The following is a 12,217-nucleotide window of genomic DNA, read 5'->3' as shown; positions in this document are numbered from 1 at the left end:
ATACAGCAAGCCAACAGCCAATATCAAGCTAAATGTAGAGAAAATCAACGTAATTCCACTCAAATCAGGAACAAGATAAGGCTGTCCACTCCCTCCATATATATTCAATACAGTACTCAAAGTTCTAGCTAGAGCAATAAGACAACAAAAGGAGATAAAGTGGATATAAATTTGAAATGAAGAAGTCAAACTTTTGCTATTTGCTATTTGCAAGTGAACTGATAGTATACATACATGACCCCAAAAATTCTACCAGGGAACTCCTACAGCTGATAAACACCTTCAATAATGTAGCAGGATACTAGATTAACTAAAAAATCAGTAGCCCTCTATATACAAATGATAACCAGGCTGAGAAAGAAATTAGAGAATCAACACCCTTTATAATAGCAAATTACATAAAATATCTTGGGGTAACTCTAACCAAACAAGTGAACGACCTATATGACAAGAACTGTAAGCCTCTGAAGAAAGAAATTGAAGATATCAGAAAATGGAAGATCTCTCATGCTCTTGCATAAGTAAGATCAACATAGTAAAAATGGCAATCTTACCAAAAACAATCTACAGATTCAATGCAATCCTTATTCACAGACCTTGAAAGAACAATACTCAACTTCATATGGAAAAACAAAAAGACACAGGATAGCCAAAACAATCCTGTACAATAAAGGAACTTTTGGAGGCATTACCATCCCTGACTTCATGCTCTACTATAGAGCTATAGTAATAAAAACAGGTTGGTGAGTGTGGGGAGGGAACACGTTGGTGGCAGTATCATGGTGTGCCTGCTGTGAGCACTGTGGGGCCTGCCCTTGCTGGAGGTGCCTGGGCAGCTAACTCAGGCTTGCACGGGGTCTGGACATGGAGACTCAGGATCACTTACAAAGTCCAAGCTCTCTATAAGCAAGACTGACTGGCAGAGGAAACTGACCTCCAAGCAGTTCTATGTCACCAGAAAGAAAGGAACTGAAGCACCTTTCAGTAGGATGTACTTGAACACACGGATGTACTTGAACACAGGGATGTACTTGTACATAGGGATGTACCATTGTGTGTGCTGTGATAGCCCACTCTTCAGTTCCGAGAAGTACTGCTCTGGCACTGGCTGGCCTTCATTTTCTGAGGCTCACGGCACAACAGGCTCAGATGAAAGTGGTTCAGGGATCCTGAGATGCCTGGACAGTTCCTTCAGACGTGATGGCATAGAGGTAGTCTGCAAGTATTGTGACCCTCACCTTGGCCATGTGTTTCCTGATGGACCAGAGCCCACTGGCCAAAGGTTTTGCATCAACAGTGTGGCCCTGAAGTTCAAACCAAACAAACACTGACCATCTCTAGAAGGCCCATGCTTTGCCCTCCATCTTGTAGAGCCTTGGTTCTGTAATTCAGATGGATGCCTTGTTTCATTCATGGTACATTTAGGCTAAGGTTATTACTGGCTGCACAGGAGCCACAGATTCTTAGTCACCTGAAATCAACTCAATCCCAACGTCCTCTTGAGCTGTGGAATTTCAAAACAACAAAAAGCAGCCCATTCTTCAACTGGCCTCCAAGATGTTGGGTAGGACCTTTGCAGGATTTGAACAAGATCATGGGCTGACAAGGGTCCCCTAGCACCTGAAGTGACCTGAATTGGTCATTGCAGTTAATTCCTTCATGGATGTCCACAGGTGAGGGTTCACAGAGAAGAAAAAGGAAAGGATGGCAGCACTAAGAAGGAGGATGGGAGTGGCCATGCATGGAAAACAGGTGCAGTGATGGGTGAGATTTGTGGTTTCCTGTCAAGAATTTCACTGACTTAAACATTTGATTTCCAATCTTACAACTCACAAGTTGGACCCATATAAGTTGAGTCAACTTCAAGAAAAAATACTGTCCCTCAACTCTTTGCTACAACACTAAACTTCAAAATGCTCAAATAAAATATTGAGACCGAAATTTTTAAAAAAACAGCTTGTTATTGGCATAAAAACAGACCCATGGATCAATGGAATCAAATTGAAGACCCTGGCATTAATCCATACACCTATGAACACCTGATTTTTGACAAAGAAGCCAAAATTATATGATGGAAAAAAGAAAGCATCTTCAGTAAATGGTGCTGGCATAACTAGATATCAACATGTAGAAGAATGCAAATAGATCCTTATCTATCACCATGCAAAAAACTCAAGTCCAAGTGGATCAAAGACCTCTATATAAATCCAGTTACACTGAACTTGATAGACAAGAAAGTGGGAAGTATCCTTGAACACATTGGCACAGGAGACCACTTCCTAAATATAACACCAGTAGCATAGACACTGAGAGCAACAATTAACAAGGACCTCCTGAAACTGAGAAGCTTCTGTAAGGCAAAGGACGTAGGAGTCTTGCCTGCTGACTGACTGCTGGGGCTGCAATCTAAATAAGATGAAACAGCAGCCTACAGAATGGGAAAAGATCTTCACCAACCCCATATCTGACAGAGGACTGATCTCCAAAATATATAAAGAATTCAAGAAACTAGGCATCAAAATACCACATAATCCAATTTAAAAGTGGGGTACAGAGCTAAACAGAGAATTCTCAGCAGAAGAATCTCAAATGGCTGAAAGACATTTAAAGAATTGCTCAACATTCTTAGCTGTGGTGGTATTTTATTTGTGCTCTAACTAATAAAGCTTGTTGGGGGATCAGAGGACAAAGTGGCCACTATATTAAACATACAGGTCAGGCACAGGTAGCATACACCTTTAATCCTAGCATTTGGGAGGCAGAGATTCATCCAGATCTCTGTGAGTTCAAGGCCACACTGGGAACAGAGCCAGTTGTGGTAGCACATGCCTTTAATCTGAGCACTAGTTAACCATAGAGGTCTGGAGATCTAGATAAACAGACAGGAAATGATAGAGCTTGGTGGAAAGAGGAAGCATTGTAGCTGACCGGAGAGAGGAAGTAAGATGGCAGGGCACAGAAGTAGCTTTCTTGGGCTGAGGATTTCCTAGCGGTAAGAACTTATGAATGGATTGTTCTAATTCTATGATCTTTCTGCTTTCACCCCAAAATCTGGCTGCAGGTTTTTTTATTAATAAGACTTATTAGCAATTCATGTTGCATCTGGTGACCCAATGTTTATGGCATGAATTCACAAAAAAAGCCACTTGCCTGAGGATTAGGCCCAAGCTGCATGTGGCCAAATAAAAAGCTGCTTGCCTGGGGCTCAGGCCCAAGCTGCAAGCAGCTGGAGTCTCCACCCAACATGGGCCAGAGTCTCTTTGGCTTCTTCTCTCCTGTGAGCTCTCACTGGATCCTCATCTTGAACTGCTACCACACTACGTAGCTACCTTGAAACTAACTTGGCTTCTACTGTTCTATGCAGTCAGCAGAGCTGGTGAGTCAATTAAGGTGTCTTAAAGGGAGAAATTAATAAAAAAGAGAACCTTTTGTTCCACATTAAAAAAAAATGGAGCCGGGCGGTGGTGGTGCATGTCTTTAATCCCAGCACTCAGGAGGCAGAGCCAGGCGGATCTCTGTGAGTTCGAGGTCAGCCTGGGCTACCAAGTGAGTTCCAGGAAAGGCGCAAAGCTACACAGAAAAACCCTGTCTCGAAAAACCAAAAAAAAAAAAAAATGGAAAACATTTTTACAATGGAGGGAATTTGGTCTCTGTTTGGTAACACATTAGGCAGTCTGAAAATGGAACAATTGAATGAGAGGATAATTAATGTTGATGGGATTTACATAACACCAATTATTATTATTATTTGTTTGATCATTAAAAAGGTTGGTTAGCCAGGCGGTGGTGGTGCATGCCTTTAATCCCAGCACTCGGGAGGCAGAAGCAGGCGGATCTCTGTGAGTTCAAGGCCAGCCTGGGCTACCAAGTGAGTTCCAGGAAAGGCGCAAAGCTACACAGAGAAACCTTGTCTTGAAAAACCAAAAAAAAAAAAGTTGGTTAATATGAGTGCCCAGATAAAAGTTTTAGAAAAACTTGTTAAAACAGATTACAGAGATATTCAGACCCAGACAGAAGAATTTAAAGGTGAACCTACCTCAGTGTTGCATTGTAAGTGGTGGAGAAACAGCCTAAGGCTTTCAAACAGCCAACCTTAATCTATCTGGTAACCTTACAGGAACTGCCAGATGCTCAAGGCTGTGTACAAGTTGATTTGACTACTTTGCAAATGTTAGATTTGAGGAGATGCAAGGAAGCTATAGTCTCATATGGCATGCATTCTCCATTTGTAAAGCAGATGTTAAACTCATGGTCAGCTTGTAATAGAATTTTCCCTCAAGACTGGAAAGATTTGGTGTCAGTTGTTTTAGAGGCTGGAACCCAGTTACAATAGAGGACTTAGTGGAAAGAGGAGGTTAAGACTATAGAACAATGATGTAGGGCTAGAGGTATGGAAATTTCCCAAGATCGACTTCTTAGAGAAGGTAATTATGCTGATATACAAAGAAAATCTTTATATGATGACCACACCCTATTTTATGCCAAATGGCAGCCTTGAATGCTTTGGACAGAATTGAAGTAGAAAAGAAAATTGAGTGATTTACAAAAGTTATACAGAGCCCAAAAGAAACATTCACAATTTCTTACAAAGGATGTCTTCAGCAGTAAATAGAATGATACAAAATTCAGAAGCTAGACAGATAATAATTGAATCAGTTGAATCTCTGGCTTTTGAAAATGCTAGTGCACAATGCAAAAGGGTAATTAGACCATTAAAGGCATGATCTGCACCCTTGGAGAAATGGATCCAAGATACAATTAATATTGAATCTCATGACCATGATGATACTTGGATAGGTGAGGTGATTTCCAGAGGCTTGAAAAAATAATAATGTCAGATGCTTTAATTACGGTAAACAAGGTCGCCTAAAAAGGGACTGTAAATGGCATTCCTAGAAACAATGCTTTTTCAAGGAACAGTGGCAACAGAACTCTCCTCCCTTCTGGATTATGCAGAAGGTATGGTAAAGGCAAACACTGGACTAACAAATGTAGATCAACAAGGGACAGACAAGGTAATCCTTTGCCTTTGCCATTGGAAAACATCCTGAGGAAGCCTCTTGCAGTCTCCCATGGCAAATTCAGTTCAATCCTTTCCTGCCATTATAGAAGAAACCCCTTTTCAGAGCAATTAAAAAACCTAATGCTTATTGTACAATACCATATTGCTTGGGGTAATAGAACAGCTATAGCAGAGAGAACAAAAAATTCAGGAGAAACCATAAAGCAAATATTTTGGCAAACTTCTATAAATGAACAAAGACAAAAATTAAAAACATGAATAAATGACATTCTCATTGAAGGTCTTGTAGACACAGGTGCAGACATAACAATAGTACACCAGAATCTTGGCATCTAAATTGGTCTTTTCAGGAGGTAAATGTTCAGCTGTTAGGGATTGGAACATTATCTCAGGTAAAACAGAGCACAAGAGGGATGGAATGTATAGGGCCAGAAGGGCAGAGAGGAAAATTAAAGCCATATGTGGATAATAAAGCTATGAATCAATGGGGATGTAATTTATTACAACAATAGAATACTCAGATTAACATTCTTCCAACCTCAGAAACAAACCATAAACTAACATATGTTTCTGAGAAAAATATTAGAAGGTAATAAAAAGAACAGTCACCAACCATCCAGATTGTACAAGAGCAGGGCACAACAGCTGCTGATCTTTTAAAGACACCAACAGCACTACCTTTCAAATGGTTAACAGACAAGCCTGTATGGGTTAAGCAATGACCTTTAACAACAGAGAAACTACAGGCCCGAAAGGTACAAATTAGGAGAGATTAATTATGGACTCTTAATGACTTGCAAAAATTATTTGGAGACATTTTCTATCTATGGACCACTGTTGGGGTAAAAAATGATAATCTGAGTAATTTGTTCAAAATCTTAGAGGGAGACAAGACTTTAATAGTCCAAGAGAATTATCAGCTGAAGCTGAAAGAGAATTGGCTTTGGTGGAAAAGAAAATACAGGATGCATATAAGAATTGTGTGGATCCAAAACTTGATTGCATTCTGATTATTTTACCCTCAAAGTATTCTCCTACAGGAATTTTAATGCAGAGGGAAGATATTATAATGGAATGGATATTTATACCAAATAGACAGAGTAAAAAATTAAAAAGTTATGTGGAAAAGATCTCTGAGTTTATTTTAAAAGAAACATTGAGACTTTGTCAATTAGCAGGAATAAACTAAGCAGAAATTGTAGTACCTTTAACTAATGACGACATTGACAAATTATGGGCAGAAAGTGAACCTTGGCAAAGAGCTTGCAGTATTTTTCTGGGAGAGATTAACAGCAAATATCCCAAAAGTGATAGACTTCAACGTATAAAGAAAGCTGATTGGATTCTGCCTCATATTGTATGGGAAACACCCATATCTGGAGCCCTTACATTTTATACAGACACAAACAAACAAACAAACAAAAAGGCAAGTTACAAATAAGAAAATTCAAGTAAAGTGGTTCAAAGTCCTTATAATTTGGTTCAAAAATAAGAATTATATGCTATTCTGATGTTATTAATGGATTTTTTGGAACCTCTCAACATAGTTACTGATTCTCAGTATGCTGAAAGAGTGGTCTTACGTATTGAGACTACAGAGTTTATCACTGATGAGTTAGAATTAACTTTGTCATTTATTCAGTTACAGGATATAATCAGGAATAGGAATCATCCCTTATATATAACTCATATCCAATCCCATACAGGTCTGCCAGGCCCTCTAGCATAAGGAAATGACGAGATGAATCAACTATTGACAGGAAATGTGCTGGAGGCCTCAGAATTTCATAAAAAAAAACATTATGTCAATAGTAAGTATTTTAAAAAGGATTTTTTCATAATCTGGCAACAAGCCAAGGAAATTATAAGAAAATATCCTACATGTTCTTTTGACAATCAAACTCCACTACCAGCAGGATGTAACCCAAAGGACACTCAGAGGAATGAAATCTGGAAGATGGATGTGTTTCATTTTGTAGAATTTGGAAAACTGAAATATGTACACCACACCATTAATACCTATTCAGGATTTCAATGGGCAACTGCTCTGAGTTCAGAGAAGGCTGATTCTGTAATCATACATTTACTAGAAGTTATGGCCATTATGGGTATACCTGTACAAATTAAAACTGACAATGCTCCAGCATTTGTCTCTGGTAAAATGAAACAGTTTTTTTGCTTATTACAATATAAAGCATATTACAGGTATACCACACAATCCTACAGGATAAGCAGTCATAGAAAGATGAAATTGAACTCTAAAAAATATGATAATAAATAGAAAGCGGTAACAAAAAAAACAGAAATAGATTGCATAATGCTTTATTAACTCTGAATTTTCTCCACGCTAATGAGAAAGGAACAAAGGCTATAGAGAAACACTGAATAATAGAAAAAAAACTACAGAATTAAATCAGCCTGTATACTTTAAAGATGTGCCGACTTCAGAATGGAAATCAGAATATGTATTACATTGGGGATGAGGTTTTGCTTTTGTTTTTACAAAAGAAGAAAAGCTATGGATACCATCAAAATTGATAAAGGCTCAATTTGAACAAGAGAGACCTCTTAATTAGAAAAGGTGATGGTTCATCACCAATATGAACATCCAATTTAAATTAACTTATACCACTAACAAATGTTTTTTATTTAATCAGATATAAATTACCAAAAGGAAACCTCCCCCAAAGTTAGGGTTGGGGAAGGGTTTTTGTTTTTGTCTTTCAGGAGAATGAAGGCTAAGGAATCTGAAGAACACAGGACAAATGAGACATATGAAGAAAAATGACAAATCATTCAGAAAAAATGTTGCAAGAAAAACAATAAATTGCCCTTTGGTATATCATATATAAAATTTCATAAGTCTTCCTAAATGTTTGTTTCTGCTCTTCTCTACAGACATATAATGTAAAGGGTCTTTATGAATTCCCAGTTCAATTAAAAATTAAATCTGGCTTTGGAGTTGGAGTAGGGCTCACTCCTCTAAACCCAAGCATGTAAGAAAATACAAAATCTCTGTATCATGTCAGAAGGGCCACCTGACATGGGACAGAAGAAAAACCAAAATTGAGGGACTATTCTATTGCCACTAATCTCATAATTCTTTGGCTTTATTTTGACTCTTTAAAACTTGTCTTAAGGTATGAATTTATATCAAAATTTATAAGATTTACATATATATTAAACTTTTGTCTGATATTAATGGTCATATAGACTACTAACTAATCCTAGAAAAAAGGCTTCATCTAACTTCCTGTACATGATTTCGGGTTTGAGTTTCTATTAGTTTTCTACAGGGAACCATGACTGCTCCTAACAGCAACTTTGAAGTCTTAAAAAAAAGATGATGCAGCCCCACAACAATGATTCCACCAGGACAATGATAGTGCCACCAAGCTGTCAAACATGACCCAAAGATCAGCTTTGGACTACAAACTGCTCAGGACAATTTTGAGATGGGTTGCTGAGATGATCTCGCCTCACAGACTACTTGAGCAAGGACTTGAGACAAGCCCTGCATTTTCACATTATACAGAGACTGGACAACAAATGATACTGCTAACTCTCCAATGATTTGACAATTAACCCAAAAATTTTCTCTTCAGGATCCCCTAAAGATGCCTTTGCCCCCAATCAGCAGGAAGTAATTTTAAGAACACAACACCCACATTCCCAAGAGGTGGGCTGGGTGGTTTTTGGTCTTTCAATGGGTTATGGATAACTGTCATTGTTTAGGATGGTTGGTTAAAAGTTGTTATTATTAATGGTCAGGAAAAAAACTAAACAAAGGAGATTAGATTTAAGGTTCTTGTTTGAAAAAAAGAAAAAAAAGAAGATATAGATAAGAAGTAGGTTATTGAATCTACTGTAAAAAAAGATGTAGAAATAATAGAAGAAAGGGTAGATTATTGAATCTACTCTGAAAAGAAAAAAGAGAGAATATTGATACGATAAGATAAAAAGGTAGATTATTGAATCTACTTTTAAAAGGCAACTCCTAGTTTTAAATATTTTACATTGGATTGGATTTTTGTATATTGTATACAAATTTTGTATATTGATACAAAGTTGAGATTGATTTTGTTAGAAAATACTGTACATATATTTCTAACCTTGTTCAAGGTATTGTACCTATACAGTTCTTTTAACAATGTAATGCAAATTGCTAGTCCTTGAAAGTTATCATTACCAACTAATTAGCATATAAGAAATGCAAATTAACAGTCATTACAATGAAACTTGTAGTCATGTATGTTTTCAAGATCAAACAGAGATATATTTTAGATAGACTGGTCATCTTCAAACACTTCAGAGATTTGCAGAATATGGTGTTTACGATGTTTTAATAACATAGATTTTTTTTTCTTTTTTTCTTTTTTTATGACAATGAAATATGTCTGCTCCTGGCAGCACCAATCCACTTCAGATTAAGATGATGGGCATTGAAGAAACTCCTTATGGAGTTTACTTTCTTTGTGTCAAAAGTTAGCCACTGGGCAAGATAGTGCACTTACATTGACTGCTGACAGTATACTGCCCAAAATGGACAAGCAGGACACACACAAAAAAAGGACTGCCGATCCTTGCCAAGACAAGAAAGGAAGGCTCTTTAGAAAATCCTGCTTCACAGATGAGTCTGTCAGATATGCTAGGCCTGTAGACCAAAGATGATGTCCCAATGTTGCAGAGAAACCTCAGGTGACTGTCCAGGCAGCCAGATGTTTTTGTCATTTCTCACATTTTTTGGAAGTCTTTTGTTTGCACTTCTTCCTTACTCAGTTAATATTATTTCTTTCTTGTGTCTCTGAGAGAGTTGAAGATTAGATGGTTATAGTTATAATTTTCCTTGTTAACAAATTCAGAACAGAAACTCACTAAAGAAGTGTTAAGTGCATAAGTTTGAAAGACATCAAAAGATAATTTTTGGTCGGTAATACAAATTAGGATAAAAAGTGAATTAGGTACATTTTGAACTCACCAAAATAGGATAGATAATGGAATATTTTCACTGAATTTGTCTAATGCAAATGGACTAAACATTGTCGATGTATTTATTGCCTGTATATATTGTATATAGTTACTGTACTTATTGTATATAGTTTGTATTGTATTAGTTATAACTTTTTTAGACAAAAAAAAGGAAATGTGGTGACATTTTATTTGTGCTGTAACAAATAAAGTTTGCCTGGGGATCAGAGGACAAAGCCAGCCACTATATTAAATATAGAGGTCAGGCAGTGGTAGCATACAACTTTAGTCCTAGCATTAGGGAAGCAGAAATTCATCTGGATCTCTGTGGGTTCAAGGCCACACTGGTAACAGAGCTAGACATGGTGGCACATGTCTTTAATATGAGCACTAGTTTACCATAGAGGTCTGGAGGTCTGTACAGACAGACAGGAAGTGATAGAGCTTGGTGGAAAGAGGAAGTGATATAGCTGGGTGGACAGATGAAGTAAGACAGCAGAGAACTGAAAGGTATATTAGGTGTGAGTATACAGGAAGTAGCTCTATTGGGCTGAAGATTTCCTAGTGGTAAGAACTTGTGGCTGGCTTGTTCTATTCCTCTGATCTTTCAGCTCTCACCCCAATATCTGGCTTTGGGTTTTTATTAATAATTTATTTATTTAGCAATTCATGTTATACTTAGCCATCAGGGAAATGCAAATAAAATGACTCTAAGATATCATCTTACATCAAATGGTGAAGATAAAAAACACTGATGACAGCTTATGTTGGAGAGGATATGGAGCAAAGGGAACACTCTTCTACTGCTGGTGGGAGTATAAACTTGTACAGGCACGTTGGAAATCAGTATGGTGTGGTGATATTGTGTTCCCCAAAATATTGTGCATCCTAATAAACTTATCTGGGGTCAGAGGACAGAACAGCCACTAGATAGACATAGAGACCAGAAGATAGTGGCACACACAGCTTTAATCCTAGCATTCCAGAGGCAGAGATCCATCTGGATCTCTATGAGTTCAAAGCCACACTGGAAACAGCCAGGCATGGTGACTCATGCCTTTAATCCCAGGAAGTGAGTCTTTAATCCCAGGAAGTGATGGCAGAAAGCAGAAAGGTATATAAGGTGTGAGGACCAGGAACTAGAGATGGTTAAGTTTTTAGGCTTTAGAGCAGCAGTTCAGCTGAGATTCATTCTGAATAAGAATACAGAGGCTTCTAGTCTGAGGAAACAGGATCAGCTGAGGAATTGGCGAGGTGAGGAAGCTGTGGCTTGTTCTGCTTCTCTGATCTTTCAGCATTCACCCCAATACCTGGCTTCAGGTTTGATTTTATTAATAAGACCTGGTAAGATTCATGCTACAGTATAGTGGTTTCTCAGAAAATTGGGACTCAGTCTAACTCAAGACCCAGCAATACCACTCTTGGGCATATATCCAAAGGATTCTCTATCACACCACAAGGACACTTGCTCAGTTATGTTCATAGCAGCATTATTCATAATAGCCAGAACCTGGAAACAACCTAGATGCCCCTCAATTGAAAAATGGATAAAGAAAATGTGGTACCTTTATACAATGGAGTATTACTCAGCAGAAAAAAAACAATGACATCATGAAATTTGCAGGCAAATAGATGGAACTAGAAAAAAATTATCTTGAGGTAACCCAGACCCAGAAAGACAAATACAGTATTACTCACTCATAAGTAGATATTAGATGTAAAACACAGATAACCAGACTACAGTCCAGAACCCCAAAGAAGCTAGGTAACAAGTAGGATCCTTAGAGGGACATGCATGGATCTCCCTGGGAGGGGGAAATAGATAAGATCTCCTGGGTAAACTGGGAGGGGGAAATGGGGAGGGAATGGGGGATGAGAACATGAAGGAATGGGATGGTCAAGTAGTGGGAGGGATGGAGAGGGAGAGCAATGAAAGAGATATCTTGATAGAGGGAGTCATTATGGGGTTAGGAAGAAATCTGGTGCTAGGGAAATTCCCAGGAATCCACAAGGATGACCCCAGCTAAGACTCCTAGCAATAGTGGAGAGGGTGCCTATACTGGCCTTCTTGTATAATCAGATTGATGACTACCCTAATTGTCATCATAGAGCCTTCATCCAGTGACTGATGGAAGCAGATGAAGAGATACACTGCTAGGCACTGGGACAAGCTCCTGGAGTCCATTCAAAGAGAGGGATGGGGGATTATATGAGCACAGAAGGTCA

At 38.1% G+C, this 12,217-nt stretch overlaps 1 pseudogene; it reads left to right on the top strand.

Moving 5' to 3' along the window:
* Positions 1-779: 779 nt before the first annotated feature.
* Positions 780-1,331, top strand: LOC131895934 (methionine-R-sulfoxide reductase B2, mitochondrial-like; annotated as a pseudogene).
* The last annotated feature ends 10,886 nt before the right edge of the window (positions 1,332-12,217 follow it).

This window comes from Peromyscus eremicus, chromosome 19, assembly GCF_949786415.1.
Source record: "Peromyscus eremicus chromosome 19, PerEre_H2_v1, whole genome shotgun sequence".
Classification (NCBI taxonomy): Eukaryota; Metazoa; Chordata; class Mammalia; order Rodentia; family Cricetidae; genus Peromyscus; species Peromyscus eremicus.
The sequence above is the reverse complement of the archived record's forward strand: the minus strand, read 5'-3'. Positions and strand labels throughout refer to the sequence as shown.